We start from the raw sequence: 17,972 nt of genomic DNA, 5'->3' as shown, positions 1-17,972 counted from the left end.
AATGTCGGGGGTAGTACAGCGTGGTGCAAGAAGCTCCAGCTCTGGGGCCAGTTGGACAGGGTTTGATTCCAACTCTGGCACCTGTCAGTGGAGCAGCCTCAGGCAAGTCACTTAAAACTTTTGAGCCTCATTTACTCTTGTGTAAAATCAAGAAAATAGAATCTTCCCATATAAATTGTTTATAATGTAAGATTATAATCTATGGAATCTCTCTCTATATATCTTTATTTATCTATCTACCATCTATATCTATCTATCTATATAGCATCTATCATCTATCTATCATCATCTACGTATCTATCTATCCTCATCTATTTATCTGTCATCTATCTACCTACCATACTATCTATTTCCTCTAGGGGCACTGGTTCAGTATTCGCTAATTCAATGTTCCTGGGGAACATTACTAGTGTGACTAACGAGAGTCAACTGTGTATTCTGGAGATTATTAATTGTGAGGTTGAGGGAGAGGAAGCTTTCCTCATAGAATAAAATTTACATGGATATTTTATGCTATAAAATAACTACAACTCTCCTCAAATTTTATTCTTTCTTAATACTCCACGCTTATATGTAGAGGTTATTCCCAAGTTTCAAAAGTAAGATAGAGAAGAAGTCTTTGGAGGTAGACAAATTAGGAACTTGTTTTGCTGCAAGTACCGTAAATCGGACTGACAGGACTTGAACACGGGCTTTGTTATTCTCACGTAACAGGAGATTTAAGTGTCTAGACATTGATGTTTGCTTAGTAGAAGGGTAGAAACTGAGGCTGCTAATGCTCTTCCACTCCACCATCCTCAGTGATGCCTCTCATCTTCACGTTCTTTGCTTGATAGAACAACATGGCTGTCCAAGCACCAGACTTCATGGGAAAGGAGAGGAGAGGTAAGGGCACAGAACTTTACTCATAGAGTCTGTCTTTTTTTTTTTTTTTTTATCAGGATTAGGAAAGAAATATTTTCCTAGAAATGATTCCCAGTGACTTCTTCATAGGCCTCATTGGCCAGAAATGTGCAATATGGCCACAAAGACTAACTTAGACTAATTTTAATCTATAGGCTGGGCTGGATGTGTTGCTATCCCAAACAAAACCAGGGTTTCCTAAGCCATGAAGAAGAGGTGATGGACAATTGGGTATCCTGGAGACTAAGTGGAACTGAACACAATTTCTGGGTATAAGCAGACTGGGACCCCAATTGCATCTCTGAGGTAGTATCTATCTGGTAGGTAGCTCAGGTGCAGAGCTATGTCCCAGCTTTAACCTTGTGCAGTAGAATGAAAATCTGGCTTTCCAGGATCGGGATGCAACTGATTCTTCATCTCATTACAGCTCAGGGAGCTTCCTTTCTGACTATTCCGTGAAGGATTTTATTCTCTGGAAAAAATGTAAGTCTACTGCATGGATACAAACTTGAAGAATTATTTTTGCAAGTTGAGTATCTTGTTAAAAATAAGAAAAGAGACATTTTCATATAGAAATGTTCCTCAGTCAGAGGATAAGTTGAAAATCTTCATTCAGTTTCCCATGTGTATTTGTAATTCTTGAGCCAAAGTAGGATATAAGGGCAGCCCTATAACAATGTAAAAGTCTCAGATACCAGAATTGCCAACCAGATTTAGGACAAGTACTCCCACATTGTTCTAGGCCCTTTTTAAAAACCCTTTAATATAGTATTAAAATATAACATGTTTAGGGCTGGCCTCATGGCCAAATGGTTAAGTTCGTGCGCCCAGCTTAGGCGGCCCAGGGTTTCACCAGTTCAGATCTTGGGTGCTGACACAGCATTGCTCCCCAAGACATGCTGAGGTGGCATCCCACATAGCACAACCAGAAAGACCTACAACTAGAATATACAACTATGTACTGGGGCTTTGGGGAGAAGAAGAAAAAAAAATAAGGAAGATAGGCAACAGATGTTAGCTCGGGTGCCAATCTTTGGAAAAAAAATAATAACATGCTTAATGTAATAAAAGATTAATGTTATTAATTCAATACATAAATGTAATACACGTATTTATTTCATGGACCATTAATATTTTTACTAGTGCTAAAAAAGATTAATCTTCAAAAACTTTTAAATCCTAAATTTCTAGTAATATTTTAATGTGTGTGCTATCAATGACTAATAGAGTCTCTTCCAAGATCCCATAAAAACATCAACAAGATTATATAATTTAGGAAAACCTTATAAACCTCTGGAGTTTGAGGAAAAAGGGGACTCAGGCCAAAATATGGCAACGATATTCACTGATGACGAGACTAATAAATTAGGCTTGGAAAAAAGGTCATGTTTTGTGAATGATCTAAGGCTTCAACTAAAACATTTTCCAGCCAGGAAAATGGAAACAAAAGCCTTTGATTCATTGCATTGTCTAGCCCTTGCTTAAGGTCAGAGAAGCCTATTTAAGTGGAAAACTAAACAGCCACTCCTCCTCACCCCCACCCCACCTCCACATCATGGTGACTACTTCCTGGATCTAAAGAAATCACTGTGCAGAGTAATGCAGTGGCCAGTATCTGGGGTCAGTGGAACCTGAGTTAAACTCTAGCTCCACCACTTAATGGCTTAAGCTCTTTACTTAGGTTAAGTATTAATTTTCTCATCTGTAAAATGGGAATAATAAAAGTACTTATTTCAAAGAGTTGTGATGCTTATTGGAGGCAGTACACGTCATCATTAGCCCAATATTGCACGTACAATAAGTACTCAATGACTCTTCTTACTTATCATCTATCAAATATTATTGTGCTTCCCGCCACCATCTCACACACACAGGGAACAAGGAATGATGAGAGAGAGGAAAAGAGAGAGGAAGGGGTGGAGGGAGAGGGAGGAGATAGAGATTCAACAGTCTGCAGTTGTCCTGAGGATGCTAAGGGTAGATAGTGGTCTGAAAAGTGGGACCTGCATTGCTTGACGGGTATTATCCTGTTTCTCCTTAATAACGATGCAAAGCAAGAGCTGTTTCTGGAAAAATCTTGAAGTACTTGATGCTGTAGTTGCCCTTTTAACTATATTAGCCAAGAATTAAGAATTGAACGTGTCTGCTTACCACACTGTGGAAAGAAATAGACATTGGAGACTCAGAAAAGTCCACCATAGAAATACTGGCCAGACAAGAAACAGATAAACCAACAGGTAGTTACGGTATCAATGAAACAAGAATAGGGGCCATAAAGAAAGCAAAGACTCAGGTGAAGACTGATACAAAGAGAAGGAAAGATACAAAAATATTTTTAAACTCTAAAGAAATGGTTCTCAGCTGAGGGTGATTTTGCACCCCTCCTCCACCCAGGGAATATTTGGCAATATCTGGGGACGTTTTTGATAGTCATGACTTGAGGGACACTATTGGAATCTAGTGGATACAGGCTAGGGAGGCTGTTAAATATTATGCAATATGTTATGTATGCTGCTATATATTACACAGGACACTCCCTCAAACAAAGAATCATCTGGCTCAAATGCCGTAAGTGCTAGGGTTGAGAAACCCTGCTCTAAATGTCGATGGTAGAAATCAGAGGTCTTCATCATCAGAAGTGGTCCTACAGGAAACGGAATCGTAGAGAGGATGACATTGAAAAAGCCCTTCACTAACTCAGAGGAAAACTAGAAAACAGCTACGAAGAAGATATTACACAGAGAAGAGAAGAGATGAGATCCAACTTATGAAAAACAGGTATATAGAGAGAAAAAAATGAAGAAAGAAATAAAGAGACATATAATGGATAAAAATTTACCTGAATGGAAAGACGAATTTGGTCTAGGTAAAAAAGACATCTTCCTGTTTGGAACAAAAAGTGCTAAAAAGTCCAGGTGTAAAACAAAGATAGGTTCATTAAACAAAACCCAAGCTGGCCTCAGGTTTCTCTTGCCCAATGTCAAGCACCAAAACTAACACATACTCCATAGATAAAGGAACACACAAAATCCTTGGAGTAATGTCTATAGAAATTTAAGGAGAAAGGCTTCAATGAAATAAATGTGTACCTCAAAAATACCATTCTTAGTCGCCAAAAGGTACTATAATTCCATGGTTTTTTTGGTTTTTTTTTTTGAGGAAGATTAGCCTTGAGCCAACATCTACTACCAATCCTCCTCTTTTTTTGCTGAGGAAGACTGGCCCTGAGCTAACATCCGTGCCCATCTTTGTCTACTTTATATGTGGGACGCCTGCCACAGGATAACTTGCCAAGCAGTGCCATGTCCGCACCCAGGATCCGAACCAGGGAACCCTCGGCCGCTGAAGCAGAACGTGTGTACTTAACCACTGTGCCACTGGGCTGGCCCTTAATTCCACGTTTCCTACTCAAAAAATATGAATAATCCCAACCAAAGAAAAAATCTAAAAGAAAAAAACTGAAAAGCAGTAACAGTGTAGTCAAGATATGAAAAGTCTAGTGTTTGGTTATAGAAACAGAGACAATATCTTTATAATTACTTAAATTTTGGTAGCAAAGTAGAATCAAAAATATTAAACTTATTCTTGAAAGTTGAATGATATACACATCTTTTATGAAATGTGAGCTATATATAAAACCTCAAAATAAAATAACAAAGACTGAGGTGATTTACCTGAAATGATGAATACAAAGCAATATTTTATTCATGACTTTTACAATTTTACAAATTAATGTTAGGAATGAGTTTTTGCAAATCAAATTGTCTTTACAGTTCTACTTCAAAATGTTTTATTCTTTCATAATCATTAGTACTTTCTTCAATTAATAACAGTGCATGTAGCAGGAGAAAAAAGGATACAGCACAAGTGTAAATTTTTTTAAACCATAAAACAATATGACAAAAATAAGACCAAATTCATTAATGTATTTTTAACCTTCAGATTACACTGGATAAAGAAAAGAGTTTTCCATTAAAAATTAATCCCATAATGATGATAAATCTCTATGCATGAAGTATTTTTTTCTCAAATATATAAAATAAAGCCTATTATGAAAACGAGGTTAAATTGACAGAAACATTCAGCTTTTTGATAGATGAGTAGTTTATAAAGAAACAAATTTGTAAAAACTGGAAAAGAAAATATTTTCAAACTTTGCATCCTTAAACACAGAACATAATCGTTAATAAAGCACAATTGAAGATACTTATACAGAAATTTCTACCCTCCAAACACAGAGTATATAATTTTAAGAACTGATGAAATAGTTACTTTAAAAATCACATTTTAGACGACAAATTAAATACTAAAACATTACAAGTGTATGAAAATAAACATACAAGGCTCTCTGACATCAAAGCCAATGAATGGCATAACTGAAAAGTAATGATAAAAGTTTAAACAAAATGTATTTAAAAAAATAAAGATTTATTATAAGCCAATTAAATAAATGAGGGGAAAAACCCTTCAGGTTGTTTGCAGCACCATACGATTTTTTAAAATAAAAATTTGTAGAATGTGTCCAAAATTATACTCAGAGGCAAAGGTGCAGTCCTAATGTTTCATTATTCATTAACAAATATCCAGAAGCTGAGCCCTCATCTTCTGTAAAATAACTCAACCAGCCTAAGGGAAGCAGAAGGATGAAAAATATCAAAGTTAGTTAATTTGTGGTATTCAAAAAGGACATTTAAAAAATAAACTGAAGAATTAATTCTGTAGGGCAATAAAGAACATAATGAATTAAAGAGGCAAAAAAATAAAATTCCTGTTTTAATTAAGAACCAAAGAGCAAAAAAGCAAATATATTGCATTAAAGTAAAAAGGCAATATTTCAATGGATAGACTGCTCATTAAAAAGTGTAGGAAAATTTTATGTAAAAATCTATGCCAATAAATTAAAAAACCTTAATGAAAAAAGATAGTTTTACATAATATTTTTAACTGATGAAAAATGATTCAAGAAATCTTAGAAAGCAAAAAATATCTAGTACCTACTGGAAAGAATGAAAAATAATCAAAGACTTACTAGGATCTGATAGCTTTATTAAGGATTTCTTCTAGATTGTGAAAAAAATTCCAACGTCATGTCAAACATTTTGCCACTAGAAAAAATATAGAAAGATTATTAAATTATTCTATGGTACTAATATCATCCTAAGGAGCAATCCATTGATTAATATAATCCATAATTAGAGACCAAAAGTTCTGGAAGCACTTGAGAAAATTCTAAATAAATTACTGATAAATAGTATATTGGTAGAAGGATTTATGACAAACAAGTGGCATTTATTTCATTATTGTTATGAGGAAATTAATTATCAAAAAATGAACATGGAGGGGCCAGCCCAGTGTTGCAGTGATTAAGTTCGCACATTCTGCATCAGCAGCCTGGGGTTTGCAGGTTCATATTCCAGGTATGGTCATACACACCACTCATCAAACCATGCTGTGGTGGCATCCCACATACAAAATAGAGAAAGAGTGGCACAGATCTTAGCTCAGGGCCAATCTTCTTCACCAAAACAAGAACAAAAAAGAGCATGGATAAATGTATTTCTTCAACATGACATCTATTCTAAACTAATGTGATATGAATTCTCAGCCACTAAAGATAACATTATGGTTACTGGAAAGTACTGGAGACATTTTTATTTAAATAAGGATCATGACAAAATTGTGTACTATCCCTATTGCTATGTCACATTGTTTTAAAACACTGACCCAAGTTAAGGAGACACGAAACCCAAAAATAATCTGTAGCTATTGGTAATGAGGAGACGAATATAAATATTTACAAGTTGCTTCTGTGGAAACACAAGATAGTTAACGGGAATATGATTCAAGACAATATAAAGTGAAGCAAAACCCTTCCAAAGCACCAGAAATAACAAACGGGAAGATGCAGTGGGAAAATATGCTATTCATGAGAAAAATACAGCACAGACACTATGAAACACCTTGGTAAGAAATGTGGGTAACTTACAGAAATTAAACAAAAGACTAAAACTATGGCATATAAAACACGACGGGATACACCATGCTTCTAGATGGGAATATCAACTATAGTAGGGTGTTATCTCTCGTTAAATCAATATATAGTTTCAAGATAATTCCAATCAAGATTTAAATTAGGGGCTGGCCCAGTGGCATAGCCGTTAGGTTCACATGCTTTCCTTTGGCAGCTGGATTTGGATCCTGGGTGTGGACCTACAGTTTTCGTCAGCCATGCTGTGGTGACATTCCACATAAAAAATAGAGGAAGATTGGCACTGATGTTAGGTCGGGGACCATCTTCCTCAAGCAAAAAGAGGAGGATTGGCAACAGATGTTAGCTCAGGGCCAATTTTCCTCACCAAAAAAAAAAAAAATTAAATTAGATTGTTTCATTCTTTCTTGCAAGGACAGAAGAGGCTTGAAAAAGTTTGAATGGATGAAAACACAAATAATATTGAAACAGAAAGTCACAGATGTAGTAAAAAGTTACCCAGGTTTTAATGGATATATAACTACAAAATTACAACAACCAGGAGATAGGTGAATTGGTGTAAGGATCAGAACACATGTTAGTTGAATAGACTAGATAGCCTTAAACTATACTACAGAATTTATTATAATCTAATTATGATAAATAAGCAACATACACCAATGGGAAATCAATTAATTATTCAGGATATGGTGTTAGGAGAAGGGTTAATTATATAAAAGAATGATGAGGTTAGATTTTTCCTTATGCAGTTCATTAATATATATTCCATATATTTAAAGTGCTGATGTAAAAAATAAAGACACTCTTCAAAACAATCTACTCATCTGTGCATGTAAGTGTGTGTGTATAGAAGATAGATTTTCAAAGTATAAATCAGCCAAAAGTTATCCAAAACATGTGGTTCGATAAAAATGCAAGATGAAAAAGAAATAAATGATCCCAGTTTTGTTAAAGATGTAAAATGAGGAAATATGCGCTTAGATCAAATCTGCAGAGAGACACAAAAAGAGATTTTAGAAGACGGCCGCAGGATTTAAGTAAAGTTCAAGTTGAACTTCTGCTTTATTTTTGTTTTTCAATATCTTACAGTGAGGAAAATAAATTTTGTTTGTAAAATTAAAATTAATTTAATTTTAAAGAGAAATAATTAATTAAACCATGGATAACATCATACAGAGATTACATTATATGTACAAGACACAATTTATAGGCCAAAAGCAAAAATAAATTTATGAATCAAATAGCCACCTAAGACATTGTTGTGACATATATTTTCACCTGGTAAAGAGTTAAGAAACAATTTTTTAAAAATGCCTCAATGCAGAAATGGCCATTCAATACGAGGAATTTACAGAGGCCAGAAAATATGTTGAAAAGATCAGCTTCACAAGTAATCAGAGATGCAAATGAAAGTAATATTGATTTGTCATTCACCACATTGAACTAGATTTTTTTTAATGTATTTCAATACTAGGGAGAATGAATTTTATGAGCAGTTTCATAGACTCCTAATGGCAGTGTGAGTTTGGGTAACCTCACTATAAAACAATTTTCAAAATTTACCAAATGCTTTAATGGGAACTTATCCTTTGCTCCAACAACGTCACTTTTTGTAAGCTATCTAAAATTTTTCGAGAGAGAGAGAGATACAGGCAATTGTTTGTGCAAAATGATGATTATCCCATCAAACTTTATCGTAGCGTAAAAATGAAAACAACCCAAGTTTCCAAGAGCAGAGAATTCATAAATGCAGAATGTCCAGAGGAGAGAGTGATAGGCACTAACTACAAACCACGTTGTAGGAGACTACCCACCATCATCGTAATAGGTAAAAATGCGGAATACAAAATTGGCAGACCTTTTTGTTTCATTTAATGCAACACATATAAACACTCAGAAAAATACTTGTAGAAAATAGGACAAAATGCTCCAAGTGCACGTGAGTGCGTGTAGACGCGGGGATAGGACAAGTACGTTACGGATACATACGTGTGTGTGCATATGCAGTTAATAGACATACAGTTGATTTGAAGTTATTCGTTTGCTTCATTAAACTTTTCTGCTTTTAAATGTTTTTCTTTTTAATGAGCATCCACTGTTTTCGTAGTCAGAATAAAAAGGCAAGCCTTAAAAATAAACTAAAAGTGTGGCTGCCCTTCTGCCGTGCGTGCCGCCTTTTTGCTGACAGCACCGCACCCACTAAACGTTCAAAAAAGCATCTTCTGTGACAGACTATGGAGGCATTTAACAGGCATTTTTATGAGCATTTAATGACCAAATATTTATAAGTTCTCCCAACACCTCTGTGAAGTAGGGAAGAAAGCACTTCATTCCTTCAAAAGCAAGTCCTGCGTGAAGTCCCTCCTTCACCAGTCTTGTCAAGATTGTCAAATGTCCCCATGTCACAAGTGACAATAGCAATGATTTTCTTTCTTCCTATAATAATAATTGTAAAATGCCAGAATAACCAGGAATCAGTTCATCCAAAGGGGAACTGATGCCTGTTGGTTGTCTGAGTTTTTTTATAGGGTCAAGAGAAAGTCTCCACAGATCCCCAGCGCCCATCTCCACCAACTCATTGACACAGGGAACATCAGACACCAGGCCCTTTCGCTCGTTAGTGAAGCAATTATCTATTAGATGCCTACATTCTAGGTGCTGAGGATACAGCAATAAAAAACAATAACAAAACCAAAGTTTCTTACTTCAAGGAGCTCACAATCTAGTGCATTGAAGCTTAGCATTTCTCCCCTTTTCCTCTCCTCGGACCTCCAAAAAGCCCCTGCAATGGTGTCCTTAAAGGCTTAGCTCCTTCCAAGTTTCCAGAAAAATCGAGATATGAAATAAGACCGGAGTGAATAAACACGTATGTATTGCTGAAAATTAAAACACACTTCCAAGCCATCCTGTGATACTTTGCCCACATTCCTAGCTCATCTGTGGGCTGGCACTGCTTTCTCAATCTCCACACTGCCAGTCAAACCCTAGACCTGATGTCTCTACAGCTGTGCTGTCCAATACGGTAGCCACCAGCTGCACGAGGCTGTCTAAATTAAAATTTAAATGAAAAGTTTAGTTCTCAGTCACAGTAGCCACAATTCAAGTACTCAATGACCACATGGCTGGCGGCCATTGTGTTGGACAGCACAGGCATAGAGACACCATTGTCTCTGTGGTCTATTGGTTGGCTCTGCTTTATAGGTTTCCTGGGATCTGCATTGTTTATTTAATAGAAAGTTCATTTAATAGAAACTTTTCCCAATCCTCAACCTATGTTTCTGGATCTTGGCTGTTTTGTCTTTCTTCTTGGATCTAGATTCTTCTCTAAACATCCTCAGGGTGCTGCTCATCAATGGAATACTCAGATGACCACTGCTGAGCACCTGGAGGTATGAGACTCACGCGGTCCACATTGTTGCTATGTTTCTCCCACCTTGTGGCTCACATAGATCCTAACTTCTGAACCACGGCTGAGTGTGCCATGCACAGGCCTTTGAAGCAGCCTGGCCCACTCCCTACTTCAGACCCCCGCTAACGCTTAATAATAAGCTTATCATTTTCCCCCTATCCATTGTGTCACTGCTGTTGTCAAGCTTGTCTTGAACCTCTCATTTCTTCTAAACATAGGGTTGCCTCATCCTTGGACCTGACACTAATTTATAACTTTTCTGGTTCCAACTTTATCTCCTACCAACTGTGTACAATTTATATTCTTTATATGAAGAAGTTTCCTTTGGTTTCCTTCAAAAAATATCCTTCCTAATGAACCTAGTCCTTAAGACTTCAGCCTCCAGTTTTGCAGGCACTATTAGCAATCCCCAGGAAGTACCTGAATTTAAAGAATTTCCTTGAACCTTGACTTGCCCACTTTGCTGCACTTCTAGAGTCAAAGTTCTTTGGCCCAATCAGATTCCATGGTACTAGGGTATATTGGTGACAAGGTCTTTTTCCAGGTTCTTCTTCTCGTCTTCCAATCCCAAGAACTGGTATCATATATGCCTTACACTTAAGTCCTGAATCACTCATCTGTCAACATCAAACGCTCTTATATCTTGAGCACAGTTTCTATATGAGGCAAGGTGCTACAACAAGAGGATATTTACAGAGGAATGAACATAGCTCATTTCCTTAAGGAGATCTCTGTGTAATTATGACATGAAATTCTTTGACACAGAAGAAAGTCTTTCTGCAGTAAGAGATCGTGTTCAAAATGCAAGTAAACTTTAGAAGAGGCTCACTCATCACAAATTTAACTCTGCCATAAGGAGGAAGACTGATTCAGAAATGGGAGGAAGAAGGCCATTTAGAAAAGGCAACAACAGCAAAAACTGTGCAAAGTTTAATTTTTGTATGTGTGATATAGTCTTTACTTATGTATGGATTTTTAAAAAAAGATCTTATAGAAAATTATGACTGGAAAAAACAATGCTTGCAGATGTTCTTATTTCCTTAGTAGTTTGGACTACTCTACTAAACTGGAAACATTCTTTAATTGTCCCCCCCAAACTCAAGCATTCAACTTGCCCATTTCAACTTCAGACTGATTTGGACCATTTCTTTGACTCCCACCACGTCTTGGCTTCTGTGTAGATACTCCTCCTTGGTTCTTAGTGAATTCTATGTTTTTAGATTGGTCTATTCTGAGCATCTGTCCTTTCATCCTGAGAATAAATTCATTTATTTATTCAACAAATGTTTATTAAGTATCCAAAATTTTCTAGCTCTGTTCTGGACCATGGGGATACAGTGGTGACGATGAGAGATAAAGCCCTAGTTTTCACAGATGTTACATTGTAGATACGCAAATAAATAAATAGTGGAGTATTTGGGACTGAAAAGTGCTAAGGAAAGTAAAGCAGGTAAACAGACAACATTTGCGCTTAAAGTGTTTAGGGACAGCCTTTTTGAGGAGATAGCATCTGAGTAGAGATCAGAATGGCATGAGATGGTAAACCATACCAATATCTTGGGAAGAGTGTCCCACACAGGAAACAACTCATGAGAAATCCCTGAGCAGGGGAGTGACATGCACTGATTTTTGTATTAAAATGGTTTCTCTGGCTTCTGTGTGAATAATAGACTTGTGTGCAAATGCAAGACAGAAGCAAAGACACCCTTAAGAGACTGGGCATCCTTAACTAGGTGATTCAGAGCTATTGCAAGTCTCAAATGTCTGCTACTCATGAGTCATCTTGGCCGGCAAGTAGAATGTATTTTTCTTATCTCTGCCCTATAATTTATTCTCAGGAATTTATGTGTTTCATGGATCTGTTTTATCAATGTTAAGCCTAAAAGCTCAATCATAATATTTTGTGGAGGAAATAGGAAAAATAGTTCAATTTGATAGTGTTTAGCCCTCAATTATTAAACCAGGGCAGTGTTTACTGGAAATGGCATTGGTTGCCGTAGCCTGCTGTTTGTATTTTTACATGAAAAAGGTAACTCCAGTGTGGCCTTCCTCCTGTTGCCAAGAATAAAAGCCCAGCTTTACCAAAGTTCATCAAGGCTGCTCTGCCACTGATCCAGCTTTGTAGCATTTAGGGGAGGTGATTTTTTTTTTCTTAATTCAGAGAATGTCTAAAGACATTTACCCTTTCCAACTAAAAAGCCTTGGGTAAGGCCATAAAAATTATATTCATGCCAACTTTCCTAATGAGAGCAAGCATATGCTCTCTCCCTTTAAATGGCAGAATGGTAAACACAGACAAAATACATTAGTTACCGTTAGCAACTGTATCAAAATTAGAAAATTTAGGTTATACTTAAAAAAATTATATATATATAACATATTTTAATAATCATTTTCCCAGCATGAAGTCTCAATGCAGCTTGATGGGAAGATCTAAAAATAGATAAATTTTTTGCATAAAAATCAGTTGCAGTGAATTAGCTGTTAAGATGAGAAATCTTAAAACGGAGCTGTAATAAAACAAAAGTATAATTTGATTCTGCTTTCACAAAGATGTTATTTTCTGTATTATAAAATCCTGAATATAATGATAATGAACCTGACTGAACTTGGTTCCTTTAATTTTACTTTGATACATTGTTTTGACTTTAACTATTGTGGGCTTTGACCTATAGATTATGAAAAAGATTTAGCTCTCTGCATCCATATTAGTAGAAAGATTTAAGTCTAACGTTGACAAATCATTCATTACATTTTATGTCACATTCCCTCATATGTCACTCCATAGGAAGATTCTAGCACTTTCAAATGTGTATTTATTTTGACTAATGAGATAATTTCACAAAGTTGAAGATCGTGTGCTTAAGTAGCAGGTTTATTGGTGGAAAATTTTTTTATTTGACATTTCAAAAATGTGAATGTTATTATTTCATATCATCCACATACTCTAATTAATGTAAGCAATGCAATAACTAAATTTTTATCAAAATATGTTCTGGTACCTTCTATATAGACAAATGTGAGATTTGGTATCAAAGGCACTCCGTTTTGCAATGCTGTTCTTAGAAAGGGAATAAAAAGTGAGAGATTAATGATGTTTGAGGTAAAAAGTGAATAGCTTATTAGCCTGCATAGTTAACGTGTGACTCTTCATAGCTTGAGACTGATCTGGTCTTGGGGACGTCTGTTGCCCTGGATCTTTGCCATCGGCACAGTGCTTGCCTTGGATACCTTTTTTGGTCATTATTCTCATTAGCCTGGAATATGTAGCAAACAAATTACAGCTGCGTTTTACTGCTGTCATTCAGAATTGCGGTCAGATAGCATGAATCCTTGAATGCACCTTTAGGGACCCTTTGTAGGCTTTAATGGGCTTGTCAACAGCACTTTACACTAAGCAGTTGGCTGTGGAAAATAATTTTCAGAATCCTGATGTTCTTAATTCACATAACATGATCGATTCAGAAAAAACGTACTATATCACAATAAAATCGATTCTGCTGATTTCATTTTTTCCAGAATTTGGAAACATCATTTTAGGCAAGGCACATATGTAAAACTAGATGTGTACAAGGAGATCAAAGAATCTAGCATCTATTGAGCATCTGCTATATGGCATGCATTGAGCTAGTTGGTTCCACTTGCAGTAAATATTTATCAGGCATGGTACAATTCATTTGTTATTGATCCTCCCATTGCTATGTTATCAACATTTCATAATTGATTAACATGATGGCACAATATTCAGAAGCAAAGTTATTTCAATTTCAAGGAGTGAGTTGTGAGAGAGGAGATCATTAAAATAAGGCACAAGTCAGAGCCAAGGAACTTGGCAGGATAGAGGATTCTGTCTGTCTTCTGGGAAACATTTTTCTGTGCTTATGAACCAATATGGAGCAATACCCTAGTGTTTTTCACACTCCATGATGCTCCATTTGTGCTCTATTTCCCTCTGAGAAAAGTGAACCTAGAAAGTTTGTTTCTCCTTAGGTTACATGCCCTGCCACAATGACTCAGTAAAACCACCCCTTCCATCTTGGTCAAAGTGCACTGCAAAGGCAACGTGTGACCTAGACAAGGTGGGTAGCCCCTGTTTTTAGGCATCTTGGATTGAATTCTACTCAATAAGTTTTCTTTATATTGGCCTGTGAAAACCTAATTCCAATCAACTCCTCTCTTGGTGGAAACATTACTTCTAGATGAATAGGGAAGAGGCAGAATGATACAGTGTATGTGTTCTGGCCCCAGTCTTTAAAGCCCTGGGTCTGAGGAGAACTGCTGATATAGTTTTATACTAAACAGCTACACTACATTGCATATACTATGGCTCATTGTAGTGATCTTCTCTGTCATGTAAAGAAAGTTATGCAGTTTTTGCAATGTAAAAGTAGTTGATGGATTTGTCATTTTGTTGTACATTTTTTTAGACAACCCTCCACAATGTTTATGTAGTACACTTAACTTGACAAAATGAATATCAAAATGAATTCAGTAAATTGAGTATGTATTTTAGCAAGACATTATTTATCTTTAGAGTTCTATTAAAAACCTCTTCAAATTTGACAGAGCAAGTGTCATATTTTCCATGTTTTTCAGATGAAGAAACTGAAAATTAGAGATGGTGAATGACTTCCCCAAAGTCATATAGCTATTAAGTGACAGGTATCAGGTATCAGGATATACTTTTCTCATTTCCATTAAATCAGTCACTGGAGTGTAGGAATCCCTGAGACCCTTTCCTTGGCACTCTGATTTTACTGTGATGTGGTCTGAACCTGCTCAAGTTACCATCTGTATTGCTGGTGTACATATTGTGGTGAAAGTATATAGTCTCTGCTCTGCAGACCTTCTGCTTGACTCATAACAACTAATTTCTGAGCCAAATAGCATTGCATCTGCCGCCAGAGGGAGCTATAGAGGCAAGGATGCAAATTAGAAATTTAAGGAACTGTCCTAATGCTGACATTCACACTTTTAGAGTGCATACAAACAGAGGGGACTTGATTATGGAACCAGCCTATCATTTCACGTGACACAGGCAACTGGGAATATGTTTAACCTCAAGCACTAAGAGAAAGACCAGTCTAGGGGGTGGAATGTGTTTCCAAAGTGTCCATAAGAAGCAAACTGAGGGGCTGGGCTCATTACCTAGTGGGTAAGTTCGGCACACTCTGCTTTGCAAGTTTGGATCCCAGGCACAGGCCTATACCACCTGTCACCCATGCTGCATCAGTGACCCACATATAAAGTGGAGGAAGATTGGCACAGATGTTAGCTCAGGGCTCATCTTCCTCAAACAAAAAAGAGGAAGATTGGCAACAGATGTTAGCTAAGGGCTACTCTTCCTCAGTAGAGAAAAAAAAGAAAGAAAGAAAGGAAAGACGTAAACTGAGACAAGAGGGCAATTAAGAGAAGGTAAATCCAAGGTAACTAGTGGAAGTCTGACACAGCCCATTAAAAGACAAGGCACACGAACATGTTGGGCAAGAAAGGGATGGATGCTCCTGGGGCATGTTAGACGGACACAGGAGCCAGATTGCAGGAATTTGCATTGATCAAATCTGGAACAATTTGGGCCTCAAAATTTAAAAAGGATAGTAATGGATTATAATCTAATGAGTAAAACAAGAATTCCTGAGTCCATAAAGTGATATAAATAAATAAATGAATACATAGATAAGTGAAGAAGGGAAAAGTCTCCCTTACAGTGGAATCCTACCTAATAGTGTAGGAGAAGAGATGTATTTAGAAAATCAATAATGGATACTAAAATTAGGGTGAAAGTTTGATGACAAATAGGGTAGTTATATCATCTCAACAATGAAGTACTTAGTATCTTTATGAATTATATTAATTACAGAGGGAAAATAGTAATCTTATAGTGAATGACAGCAATTTAACCAAGTGATTCAAAGCTAATATCACCAATATATCAATACTAGGATGAATCAATATCATGTGCTTCTTGCCATGACACACTGCCATATGTAATACTTCTGCCACAATGTCTAACCTGAATCTAAATAGGAGCAAATATTGTACAAACTAAAACCAAGGTCATTTCTACAAAATAACTGGCATGTGTTAATCAAAATTGCCCTGGTCCAGAAAACAAAAAACAAAATATTGAGTAACTCTTTCAGATTAAAGGGTAATAAAGAGGCAAGACAACTAAAAGCCATATGTGATTCTGGATTAAACCAAGAACTGGGAAAAATAGTTAAAAGGAGATAAATGGGAAAATTGATGATATTTAAATATGGACTGTGAATTAGATAATAGTAGTGCATCAATTCATAATTTTCTCATTTTGATACCTGTACTATGATTATTAAAGAGTGCGTCCTTGTTCTTAGAAAATACACACTGAAGTGTTTGGGGGCAAATGGACATGATGTCTTGAACTTACTCTCAAATGGATCATAAAAATACCATGCATATGTGCATGTAATATAATATATGGGGGAGAGGGAGAGAGAGTATGATAAAACAATTGTATCAGAATATAAATGATTGAGCAATCTGAAAACAAGTTACATGTGAGTTCCTTTTACTATCCTTGCAACTTTTCTGTGAGCTTGAAATCATATCAAATTTTAAAATTACCAACATTAGGCACACTGCATTTCTGACTATATTCCCTCACAATAAGGCATGAAAATATCCAACTAAGCTAAAGAGTTAAAGCACTACCGAGAGAAAATAAGACAGTGAACTAAGGGGTGGATAAACCTTGTTCAGTTGAGTCAGGCTGACACGGAAGTTTGTGTTCAGACAGTGAGGAGAAGCACAGCTTATAAGGAGCTACCGTATTCACTCTCTGATAACTAGAACTATCAAAATGTATTTTCTTCAGTTGTAAAATAGGATCACAATAACTAACTCATGAGGGCTTTTTGTAGGTTGTGTAAAATAATGGATATTCAGCAATTGGGATTGTGCTAGGTACACGGAAAATGCTCAATAGATATTGCCCATGTAACATCCACCTCCATTAGCTTTCCCAGATTCTCTGTTGAGGCTAAGTGTGAAATTTCTCTAAGTCCACCTCAAGGACATTCAGCCTTGAGCCTGTGGAAGCATATTCCCAGGTCTTAGGCCACCATTTCATGACCCATAAGAAATAGCTTCTATCATAACCCTGAAGGGAAGAAACATAACACTTGAGAATTAGGATAATAATGAACACTTTTCTTTCCATTTCAGAATTATTCAAATGTATAGTCAATGGATCCCAGTGGAAGCATATTTCTCTCTTTAATTTCTGCCTGAAGACTTTGTACCACGTTTCTCCCTTAGAACAAACATGGGAAAGTGTTCTGGGAAAAGGAGTATTTTAGTGAATCAATAAGTAGAATGTTTTCTTTAAAAGGACTACAAATTCTTTCCATGTTTTTTTTTCTTAGAAACATGGGTGCACATGTTTAGAATCTAATCAGCCAGATTAATAGACTCCAGTGGCAGAGAAGTGAATTGAGAACTAGGATTTTGGCCTTTTTATATTACTTCCATAATGGGCATTTCTATTGCTTGATGATGTTTTAATTTTATTCTTCAAGTGTAGTGAGCACCAGCACTGTGCTAAAAACTAAGGGGGTACCTCAAGAAGTGGAAAAACACTCCACACTCTAGATCATGCTGTGCATAAGATTTACTATGCATTCATAAGTC

The 17,972-nt window shown here is 36.3% G+C and overlaps 1 long non-coding RNA gene across 1 annotated transcript; it reads left to right on the top strand.

Moving 5' to 3' along the window:
- The first annotated feature begins 786 nt into the window (after positions 1–786).
- On the top strand, positions 787–10,328 carry LOC139045556 (uncharacterized). The gene is made up of 3 exons (XR_011504155.1): positions 787–885; positions 1,331–1,386; positions 10,209–10,328. It is a non-coding gene; the product is annotated as an uncharacterized lncRNA (long non-coding RNA).
- The last annotated feature ends 7,644 nt before the right edge of the window (positions 10,329–17,972 follow it).

The sequence above is a fragment of the Equus asinus genome, chromosome 6 (genome assembly GCF_041296235.1).
Source record: "Equus asinus isolate D_3611 breed Donkey chromosome 6, EquAss-T2T_v2, whole genome shotgun sequence".
NCBI lineage: Eukaryota > Metazoa > Chordata > Mammalia > Perissodactyla > Equidae > Equus > Equus asinus.
This window is presented reverse-complemented; position numbering and strand designations above follow the sequence as displayed.